Genomic DNA, 12232 nt, shown 5'->3' on the forward strand with positions numbered 1-12232 from the left:
AATTAGCAATCAGTTTATCCTTTGCCAAAAATATGCTCTAAATCTATATACTATAAACTATCTAATAAATTATATCCACATACTGCACATTTCATGTTAATATATACTATTTAGGGGAGGAAAAACCACAAATGTTTATTCAAATGATATATATTTAATATCCTAAGAATGTCAATGCATACATATGAATTCTGTATGATGTGAAAGTGTTTACCTTGGTAGGAACTCAACATGTCCCTGTGATGCAAAAAAAATGACTTGAAAGTGAAATTCATGCAACTTAGTCATGCCTTTTCTCTTCTCCAGTACAAAGCTGGCTGGTAATCTTCACTGTTTATTTCGTGCTATAATGTTCCAAGTTTAGAATCCTTTACCAAGAAAAGAAATAGGAAAGAATTACTAGGGTTTTTTTTTTTTAAATCTCAAATTAAAGGGAAACACTTATCACATAGTAAATAAAGCCAAGCAAACGCTAATTTGTGACTCTAAGAACACATTATCAATACATTATTCAAATTCCTCCATGGCTCTTATAAATAAACAAAAAAACATAGGAACAGGCCTAAAGTCTCTCATGGAATAGGGAATTATAGTAAAATCTATTCATCCCTAAATATTTAGTTTAAGACCATGAGAAGAGTAGCACACACTTTACCTCAATAACACCATTTAAATGGTGCTATAAGGGCACCTGGGTGGCTCAGTCAGTTAAGCGTCTGACTCTTGATTTTGGCTCAGGCCATGATCTCATGGTTTATGAGTTCGAGGCCCGTGTTGGGCTCTGTGCTGACAGCGCAGAGCCTGCTTGGGATAGTCTGTTTCCCTCTCTCTCTCTCCCTCCACCTCTCCCCAGATCTCTCTCTTTCTCAAAATAAATATTCAAAAAAAAACCAAATAAAGAGTGCTATAATATAATGTTACTTAAGACTAATAAGTATGATGTATTGTGTGATTCTAACCACTGTGAGAAAAGGTATTAACAAGTAACAGCCTCCTCACCAGCTTGGAGCCTGCAGACTCCATTACTTTGGCCATATCTTTCCAAATGATTTAGTAATGCCTTTTAACATTGCAAACATAAATCTATCATAGTACTGCAATTCCAGTGGATTTTGGTGCTTCTGGGGCTGCCTAAAAATGAAAAGGCATCCATGTGAAATGCATTATATAGTTATTACACCTCAAAATTTCAGTGCCTAAAATGTGAAATAATTCTCTACCATTTAGCCGTCTGTCTTATATATAGTCTAAGATTTGTACTTACAGGGCTTTTACTCTCTTTGGGAAATTAGTGGTAAAACATGGTTTAAAAAAACAGTATGTAATTGTGCTTAAATTCACATAAATATAGGATTTTTAAAACCATATTGAAATTCAATCCTTTTATACAGGTTATCAAAATATATCACAAAAAAGTCTAAACAAAACAATACTTTTGGAAGGGGAACAATGCAAATTTATTTCAGAAACATATTACAAAAGATCACCTCTGGGTCAATTTACAACACTAAGGAAATAAACTTGTTAAAATACAGCTATGCTCAACTGAGTCTTTCATCCATTCCACAACATAGGACTTGAAATAAATCCTAAAGTCAAGGTTTAAAACCATTTTAAGAGACAAGATCCTAAGTATCTTGTTTTGTTTTGTTTTGTTTTGTAGTCAGCTCTATGCCCAGGGTGGGGCTTTAACTTAGGACTCCAAGATCAAGAGTCACACGCTTTACTCAATGAGCCAGCCAGGTGCCCCCTAAGTGTTTTTTTAAGAGGTAATTTTCCTTCCTAAAACAAAATTTAATTTTAAGGTTAACTGTAAGGTTTTTTTTTTTCCATCATGTCTTCAATTGAAAATACTATTATCATTGTTAATACGGTCTATGTCTTGTCTGATCTGAATGGTGTGATCTGGGAAATGGCACTGGTGAAGGAGGTAAAAATCCCTCTGATGTAGCACATACACCAGGATTTGTTCCATCTGGATGTGTAAATGGAGGGCTCAGAGTGTCTTATTCTTCAATGAACTGTGGTAAAGTGTTAGAATTATTATGGTTAAAAGGGAATTCACTTATAGGTGGGCCTCTGTTTTGAGAAAGAAGAGATCCTGGAAGAAGAGAATTCATATAAGGTAGCACTCGAGCAACAATATATCCAGGGGGAAATGTTAATGGTGATAGATCAGAAGTCATGAGTGATGGCGGCATTTGACTACAGAGCAAGTGAGGAGTACCCAAATCCTGGACAGAATAGGACACTGGTTGGCATAGTGCTAAGAATGGGGGCAGGGCAGTCTGCTCTGGAGGCATCATTTGATAAGGGTGCCATTCCACTGGTTGACTTTGATATTCAGGATGATGACAGGTAGGTGCTGGAAGCCCGGTGATGGTTCTTTAGCACCAGAATTTGAGTCATCCTGAATAGGGACAATTATTAAATTGCTGTGTTCTCTTATTCAAATACTAATTTTAAAAATGCTTATTTGGAGAGAGAAAGAGACATAGCGCATAGGGGAAGGACAGACGGGAAGAGAGAGAGAATCGCAAACAGGCTCCTAGCTGTCAGCACAGAGCCTGATGTGGGGCTTGAACTCACGAACCAGTAAGATCATGAGCTGAGCCGAGGTCAGATGCTTAACCGACTGAGCCACCCAGGCACCCCAGAACTACTAATGTTTTCTTGATGGACTGAAAGAGGTGGGGGTGGAGTCAACTCTGCAGAAGGAGCACGAAGATTGTCTTGTGGCTGATTAGGTGGCACAGGAGGTGGTGACATCATGGTGTGCTGTTCTGATGGAATATGGCTATATGGTCCTTGTCTGTCAGCATCTCATGGATTTTGGTGGTTGGCGAAGCAATACAACGATGAACTTTTTCAAGTGGAGCTCAGTTAAGATTTTTAGCTTTCTCATGGTGGTGGCTGGTATGAGTCTGTAAGTCTTTTTCAGACAAGTATGTTTCCTGGCATTCTTGGCCAGTGCTACCCATGAAGACAGAACCTCGTATATGGTCCCCAACCAACTGCCAGGAATACTACAGCCTGGATGCATCTTATCTTCATTTTTTCATAGTAATTTATAGTTGTAGCAAAAAGCATATTTACATGGAATCACTCGCCTATAGATTTTAATAGGCAGATCACATTTGTTACTGAAATGAAGTGATGAATCCTCCTTTTCACCTACAATATTCATCTTAGAATCCACTCAAAGGCATTTGGGACTTTTTTTTCTTTACTCCCAACAGTTCTCTTCCTTTACAGTCACAGTGCCCTTCCTTGTTATATTCAAATTCTTCACCAAGAGGCATCCCATTTTCAGTCTTTGGAATTTGAGACACAAATTTGGCTTTGCTCACATGCTTAGAAATGAGCTTTAAAGGAATTCGTCTGTGAACATCAAGGCCACCCGCTGATCCAGAACTCTCAATGCCTGGTAACCCATTATCAGTGTCATCAGACTCCATGTTCAGCTTAAATTGCACCTGGAAGTGGAAGTCAAAAGCCCAAGAGGCAGAAATGCAATCACATCCTCCTCCACACCACACAGCTTCGACCTCCAAGGCCTTCCTTCTTCTCTCCCCTGCCCTATGTCACCAGTCTGGTGGAGGATTCAGGCATAGTTTGGGCAGGGGAAAAAAGAGCTTCAGTTGAGTTGTTGAGGTTGCTAAGCCTATTCTGCATGAGCCACAAGAGAAAATGGCCTTTAACTATGGAAAAAGACTGATGGGAATGGGGAAAGGGGATGCAGTAGTAACCAAATGAATAAGCTCCCAGAAGACCCCATAGACCGTTGCCTTCTGGGCTGCCTTATTTATTTTTATCCTAATGCATTTCTGTAAACTGCCTTTAATCCCTTGATGGTGTCTATGTGTGTGTATATACATATATACATACACACCTTTTAAGATTTTGTCATAACACAGTGAATTTAAAATCATCTTTGTCTAAAGGAAGGGAGCACTGTATTTATCTTATCAAGGAGGCATCACGTAGAAATAGTCAACATGGTAATTTCGTAGGGCTAGTCACTTGACGTTATTGCTTAAAAAAATGATTATGAGTGGGGTGCTTGGGTGGTTCAGTAGATTAAGCATCCAACTTTCGGCTCAGGTCATGATCTCAAGGTTCCTGAGCTTGAGCCTTGTGTGGTGCCCTGCGCTGACAGTGCAGACCCTGCTTGGGATCCTCTCTCTCCCCCTCTCTTTACCTCTCCCCTGCTCACTCTCTCTCTGAAATAAATAAATAAAAAGTTAAATTATTTTGAGTATGTAGGCCAGATATCCCCAGGTCTTGCCTTCCTACAGGTAGAATATGGACAACAAAAAGAATAACAATTCATATTTACTTTGCTCCACCTTCACCCATAAATGTGGCTGCTCTACAGCTCAGAGGGTCTCTCCTGAATGTGCAGACATTCAGCCTTTTGGCTTTGCCAACTATCAAGTCTCCTAAAAAACAAAAACAAAAACAAAAACAAACAACCCAATGGTGATCAGCTACTTACTTACTGCAGTACTGGAGAACACTACCTGAACAGAGTCTAAATAGTGTCTCCAAAGGAGGACAGCAGGGTGAGTTATTAGAAACTGGGCCGGGTAGTTTTAGGATAGGTCTTACAAGGTAGATTGGGCAGATTTTATAATATGACAGCTATAGATCGGTAAGCACAGGGAGGTGGGGACATTGAAGCAACTGCTTATAAGAACTATGTAATTCTTGTTGAGTAAACACTTTTAGTTTGCTCATAATTTTAACTTAAATTTAACTTTAACTCTCCAGGAGATACTTTCTCCTGGAACAAATAGTTAAATTTGCATATTCTCAGAATTGTTTAACCCAGGAACAGAAAACTATCCCCAGTCTCATCATTGTGTAACATAGTGACAAGTATTTACACTGGTTTTAGTACTCAGCCATTATTTTGCTTTTCTCTGGCTCTGGCTTGCTGGGGTGTCAATTCTTGGCTACACCAATGGTGAAAACACAGCAGTGCTCAGATAGCCACCAAAGACACCAGTGCTCACCAATGTCCAAAGTCACTGCTTCCCTAGCAAAGAAACAATACTCACTGAATGCGCTAAGTCCAAGAAGATAAATGGACTTCCTTGCCCTCTTATCCTTCACTCTATTACATGGACTACAAAGCACTTCAGACTTACTCTCCCTGAAGTCTTAAAGAGATTATTCAGAAACCATCCTTTTTATTGGCTCTTAATCACTGCTCCACTGGCAAGGACTCAGGCCACGAAAGGAAGCTCATGGTACCTGGTTTAAATTGGAACATATGGTGCCACTTGACTTTCACACTTTCCCCTAAATCTTGAACTTTTTCAGTATTCTAGCAATAATACTTTCTCTTAAGATTTATTCACTCCCAGGAGGCAATGTAATCCTTCTTGCCAATAACTTCTTTATTGGGTCTACCTCAAGGAGTCTCCAAACACACCTAACTTGCCTTAGTACTAAGACCAACGCACATTAATCTCTCAAACCAGGCCTGCTGTTACCTATTGATTTAAATTTTAGATAATTTGAGGGGCTCCTGTGCGGCTCAGTGAGTTAAACGTCCGACTCTTGATTTTAGCTCAGGTCATGATCTCCTGGTTCCTGGGTTCAAGCCCCATGTTGGGGTCTACACTGACAGCATGGAGCCTGATTGGGATTCATTCTCTCTCTCTCTCTCTCTCTCTCTCTCCGTCCCTCCCTCCCTCCCTCCCTCTGCCCCTCGCTTGCTCATGCTCTCTCTCTCTCTCTCAAAAATAAACTTTTAAAAAATATTTAAAAAATTAGATAATTTGAATTTTTTGGCTCAAAAAAGATGTATTTTTTAATAAGTCCAAGTAATGATGTTCTGTCCCTATTATAAACAGTGAACCAGAATTCTGAGCAAAAACTAAAACTTAAAGCATTAAGACATGCACATACATGTTCCTGTTTTATAAGTACAATTACTTGCTTGCCAACTCTTTATGAGGATTCAGCTCTTTTTCTTAGTTTTTAGTGATGTGTACATAATTCAAATATCTTGAATAGAAAGACAAAAAATTCTGTCAAACATAATGTTCATAAGTTATTTTCTCTTCTTTCCTGGAACCAATGTTTCACTGTCTAAATGGAGACATTTTTTGTATGACACAATTTTGTTCTCACACATAACCCTGAATGAAAAAAAAAAAGCCAGCTCCCTTTCCTACTTGGCTAAACTTGCTTTTGTTGCTCATTGGGTTGACCTCAAATTATTTTAGAAATAAATTCTAACTTCAGGGGCGCCTGGATGGCTCAGTCTGTTAAGCATCTGACTTCAGCTCAGGTCATGATCTTACAGTATGTGGGTTGGAGCCCCACATCAGGCTCTGTGCTGACAGCTCAGAGCCTGGAGCCTGCTTCAGATTCTCCCTCTCTCTCTGCCCCTCCCTGGCTTGCTCTTGGTCTCTGTCTCTCTAAATAAATTAAGAAAGAAAAGAAATGTTAAAAAAAAAAAAAAAAAAGGAAAGAAATTCTAAGTTCAGTCTTTGAGTCACAAAAGCATGCTTTACCAGAGACAGGTCATGTTAACTTCTACTCTACACACTCCACACCCAGAGCTGCTCTGTTTCAGCACTTTGAACAGCTCTGCTTTGAGTATTTGCTTGTTTATAGCTGAGACGCCTGACTTGAAAGGCCTTAATAAATGTTATTTGGTGAAACTGTTGATAAGATAAAGGGTATTGACCTTCCATTTATGCCCATCAGATTTAAGAAGCTATCTTGCTGCACTTGAAAAGCTGCCTTTACAAACTGATCCTTATTTAGTGCCTTTAAACAAAAAGTTAAATGGGCTTCCGTTCAGCAGCCTCCTTTAGGGCATAGGGACTCTGTCTTCAATCTCTTAAAAGTTGCTAGACTCACATTCGATGGTCAAAAGAGAAATTCAGTGTCTGTGAGCCTGTAACAGTGATTGGATAGAAAAAGCTTTTGGGTTTGGAGATTTCAAAGAAACTGGGCCTTTTAAAATTGCCTTGATTCATGGAGGCCACTTAGAATTCGGCTGCCTCAAAAGAAATCTAAATGAGATCGACAATGAAGAATTATGGACTGCGCAACAAAAGAGTATCAATGAACACAATTAATGCTAGGAAACAGGTTGAGACATCTCTGTGTAAGCCACATGCCATCTGGCCCAGAAGCCGTCACTCTACCAGAGTGACACCAAAGGTCGGTGGGAGCAGGGGCCGTATATCCTGCTGCCAGGCTCCTGGATTTTATTCTCCTTTAAGGGAATCTGATCTGTCATTCCTCTGGCTCCTGTGGGCTTTAAATTCACATAATCAACATATCACTGCCAGAGACTCAGTAACGGCTGAGGCAGTTTAAAGGTGAGTGGAGAATAATCGTGCTCCCAAGCCAGATGCCTTCAGCTCTGCAAAGAAATAAAAAGTCCATCTCAGATTCCAAAAAGGCAAATTGCCCTGTGTGCAGAAGACCTCAGCTCTCTCCCAAATGTGATAATAGCTATCTTTCACATCGTAGGGGGAAGGGGGGTAGGTCCTCTGCAAAAGTTTAGACCAGTGGTTCTCAAAATGTGGTCCACAAACCTCTGAGAGGCCATGAGGTCAAAACTATTTCCATAATACCAAGATGTTATTTGCCTTTTTATCATTTGACATTGGCAATGACGATGCAAAAAGCAATGGTGGATAAAACTGTGGGCATCTTAGCATGAAGCAAGTCACTGCCACCAAACTGTACTAGTAATCACTGTAGTTTTTACTGTCACTCAGTAAAATGCAAAGGCCAGTGTCACTTGAGCACATCCTTGATTAAGCTCTAAAAATTATAAATTTTATTAAATCTCAATCCTTGAGTACATCTTATTCATATTTTATGCAACAAAACGGAAAGCACACATGATGGCACTTCTGCTGCGTGCAAGTATAATGGTGCCCCAAGGAAACGTATCTATGCCATCATGTGAGTTGGAAGGTGAAATACCTGTGGTTTTTGTGGAACACTGTTTTCACCTGAAAGAACAACTGACAAACTATGGTTATTCCAACTTGGGTATCTGGCAGACGTTTTCTCAAAAATGAACAAAGGGTAGCCAGCCTATCACTTCAAGAAAAACAACTGACCATTTGTTGCCAATTATAAAATTCAATCTTTTGCAAATTTTTAATGTTTAATTTTGAGAGAGAGAGAGACAGATGGAAGAAGGGCAGAGAGAGAGGGAGACACAGAATCCAAAGCTGGCTTCAAACTCTGGGCTGTCAGCACAGAGCCCGAGGTGGGGCTCAAACTCATGGACCATGAGATCATGACCTGAGCACAAGTCAGATGCTCAACCAACTGAGCCACCCACGTGCCCCAAAATCCAATTGTTCAAATGAAAATGAGAATTTTTAAAATCCTTTAACTGCCACCATGATCTTGACAGCTTCCCAATACAAAAGAGTTACCTGATGAGATCAGTGGTGATTAATACTGAACTTAATGTTTTGAAATTGTATAGTGAAGTGTGTCTTGGAAAAAAATTTGGTAGTTCTGCATAACTCACTAAACCAGTATTTTCCAAATGGCCAATGGCTGATGTTCCAAAATCATGCCTGATTAAAAGATTCATTTAAAATCAAAACAGCAGATTTCAATGTAAGATAGTGGGAAAACTCATTGATATATTTCAGATTCCTTATTGCAACTAACCATTAATAAACTACGACTTGCTGTGAAGTTTCATTTTAATTTCAAAGAAGAATATCCACAATTACCTGAAAGGCTATTCTAATATTCCTCCCCTTTCCAACATGGTATCTGTATGAGCCTGGATTTTCTTCCTGTGTTTCACCAAACTAAATAACACAAAAGATTGAACACAGAAGCAGGTATGAGAATCCAGCTGTCTATTAAGGAGATCTGCAAAAATTTAAAACAATACCACTCTTGCTGCTAACGTTTTTTTTCTTTTGAAAAATATATTTTTCATAAAAATGTGCTATTTGTGTTCATGTGTAATGGCTTATTGTTGTTATTTTAAAATGAAATCATAAATGAATATTTTAAAGTTTCTCAACAGATACACTGCACATAAACAATAGCTCATTATGTTCTTCAGGAATACTGAAGAGAATTCTAGGAGTAAAACATTTGAGAACCGCTGCCTTCTCATCCACCCTTTCAGAGACATGGCCTTCCCTCCTCACATTCACTGCCCTAACCTCTATCCCATCTGAACCAAGCTGCCTGAAGATCCCAGAGCTTCTCCATCTTCGAAACTAGCTGACAGAAACATGGAAAAAATAAAGATAGAGATCACTTACATGCCAAGCCCTCTATCATGCACCTAACATATGGCATTGTATTTAACCCCCACAAGAGCCCTAGGAGATGATAGTAATAATGATATGCCCCAATCATGGGGCAGCAGGACAGAAGGATGAGCAAAACCACAAGCTCACTAAGAATGATCTGTAGACCAAATCAATAAAAACATCTTACAAATGCCATGGTATCAACTTTCAAATACATGTGGGCATCGCATACTTAAACGAAATTTCATTGTAAAGCATTATCAAACTCATAAAAGCTTCTGGTCATTGATATTCTGTTTTAATTTCAACCAATGAATCATGACACACGTGCAGGAGATAGAAACTGTTGACAATGAACAGGAAAACAAAGAGATCCTCATTTTTGAAAAATATTGACAATGGCCACACTGGAGCATTGTAACCACACTGAATGTGCAGCAAATTCAGTACCTTCAGGATAATGCTGAACTATTTAGCGTGGTATCCTTAACATTAAGGGTCTACATTTTGCCATCAAAATATTTAAAACTCTATACAATACACAGATGTGAAAGCCAATAGCCCAGTATAGTACAGCATTGGAAGAGGGTGGTAAATAACAAAAATTCAACCAAATAAATTTTAAAGATCTAAATGGCTTTATCAAATGATTCATGAATCCGGCAGCATCCCATCTAGCAAGTAGGGGGAGCTCCAAAGGGCTACAGAAAAGGAAAGGTTTTTAAAGGTAGATAGGGAGTGGGGGAAAAAGAAATTATTAGGGAATGGTCCATTGTTTGAGGCAAAGTCTCCCTGCTAAGGGAAAATGAAGGGATCTATCAGTAAAGTTCCTAGTGCTGACCAAGAAATTCCCATGCTGAAAACTCCCATTCCTGGGGGTTTGAATCTGCAGTTACATTATGTACTGAGTCTGCCTTTACAGTCATGGGGCCTTAACATAAATGATGCCATGCAGGGCCTCTGGTTTTCTTTTTCACTCAAGTAATGAACAGAAAAAAACTTCTAGCCAAAAGGATCTTGGATGGACTAAGACTGGATCTGCATCCTTAAAGACAGAATTTAAATTGTCTGAGAGGAGTGTGACTGGCCTTCCAAATCAAGGGAACAGAATGGACAAAGACAGATGTGGAGAGTCCATGTTTTCAAGGGCAAGATGCTCAACTCAATAGAGAGCTCAAATAAGGAAGCAGTGGGAAAAGTAGTTTAGGAAAACTGGGAGAGGAATTGGAGAGTCTTATTAGGAAGCAAGTTACAGTTCAGGACTAAGATTGTTCAAGTCAGAGTGGGGAAACAGGGCAAAAAGAATGATCATGAGGGAGACACTGAAAGGCCACAGTTTGGTGACCAACTTAATGAGAGCAGGCAATGGAGAGAAGAGGGAGAGAGGACTTTAAGTTTTCAAGTCCAAAAGACTACCACATGGCCCAATTAGGAAGGAAACATTTAGCTGAAAGCACACAGGCTTACTGAACGTCCTCCCACGTTTGGCCCTGGTACACCAAGAGGTCTGAGGCCTATGTTCAGTGACATGGAAGAATTTTGTCTTAGTCTGAAAACGTAATGAGGACAGTATCCTGAACTCACTGCCAATCAATTCATCAGCTATTTGGGAGATGCCTCCTCCTCTGCAGCGCACGACAGTAAGAGGAATTTATTTTAAAGGCTGTAGCTATGCACTCATTACCCAGGCCCATGTCCAGGCTGCTACCCCCTTCACTGAGCAACTCTGCTGGATTCTCCCTGGACTTCTGGACCATCAAGGCCTTTGGACTTGGCTTTGTACTGACATCTTGGCTTTCCAGCCCATGACTCAATTGTACTTGGCTTTACTCCACAGCTGTGCCTAAAAGGCAGCTGCCTCAACTCCCTCTGCTGCTTTCCCAGGCCCTGCCAAACCTAACATTTCCCCTATCGACTGGAGAGCAGGGTTGGCTTGGGTTTTTGCACAGATATAGGTCCAGTTTGGAAAAGTGTTTGGCAAGAGTTAAAAGGAAGAGGATCATAGAGATGACAAGGAGAATGACAAGGAATAAGCCCAAGATGAACCTTTTCAGTCTGGAGAAAGGGAAGGAGGGTGGCGTGATGAAGAGATAATCGCCTTCAGGTACAGAAAGGGCTCTGCTGGAGAGAGGAAGCCTGGCTGTCCTCCCATCTGGCCAAGGACAGACCAAGGGCTTAGTTACAGCATAAGGGATTTACAGAAGGTAAAAGAAGTTCTAGGACAAATGCAGAAATGGGTTTTAGAGGGGTTTTGTGTAAACGTTTTCGCAGGAGATGGCTAAGAACAGCATAGCTCCTCTGGCAACCGGAAGGTGGAAAAGCAGGAGGTGAACTTGGGTCTTTCATAACCCGCCCTCCTTCTTTTACTGTAGGAATAGAAATTTGCGCACTTCCTTCAAGGCCCAATGGAAAAGCTCTGAACTCTTCTCCAAGGCAAAGGCTCTTGGCCAATTCTTGATACTTTTAGCATAAAATCAGCTAGTAAAGCTGTCACCCCAGTGGTCACCAAAGCACCACAGTGGTGCCAATTCCAAGAGCAACAGAGGCAATTTCTGATTAAATGATATCCTAGGCACACTAAAAATTATTTAACTGAAGGATTGCATGGCTGGGTTTTAATTAGAATGGATTAATACAGTATTCCCATTTATAAAAACCAAAATTGAAAGGAGAGAAGCACAATGAGGTAATTAAAGTAAAGATCACCCTTAAAAAGAGGGAAAATTAAATTCAAATTTAGGTTAATTCTTTCCATACCTAGATAATCTCTGTATCTAAAATCTCAAGGGCAACACATACTTGTATAAGTTGTGTGTGTGCATGTGTATTTATATATGCGTACATTTTATTCATACTGTTTTTGCACCTATATAATCATACAAACACATGCATGAATTGTTTTTACAAGAGTACCTGACAGTGTATGCAGATACCACATGTTTTCTATTTCCAGA

The sequence above is a fragment of the Hyaena hyaena genome, unplaced genomic scaffold (genome assembly GCF_003009895.1).
Source record: "Hyaena hyaena isolate Hyena2069 unplaced genomic scaffold, ASM300989v1 scaffold_1182, whole genome shotgun sequence".
In the NCBI taxonomy this organism is placed as follows: domain Eukaryota; kingdom Metazoa; phylum Chordata; class Mammalia; order Carnivora; family Hyaenidae; genus Hyaena; species Hyaena hyaena.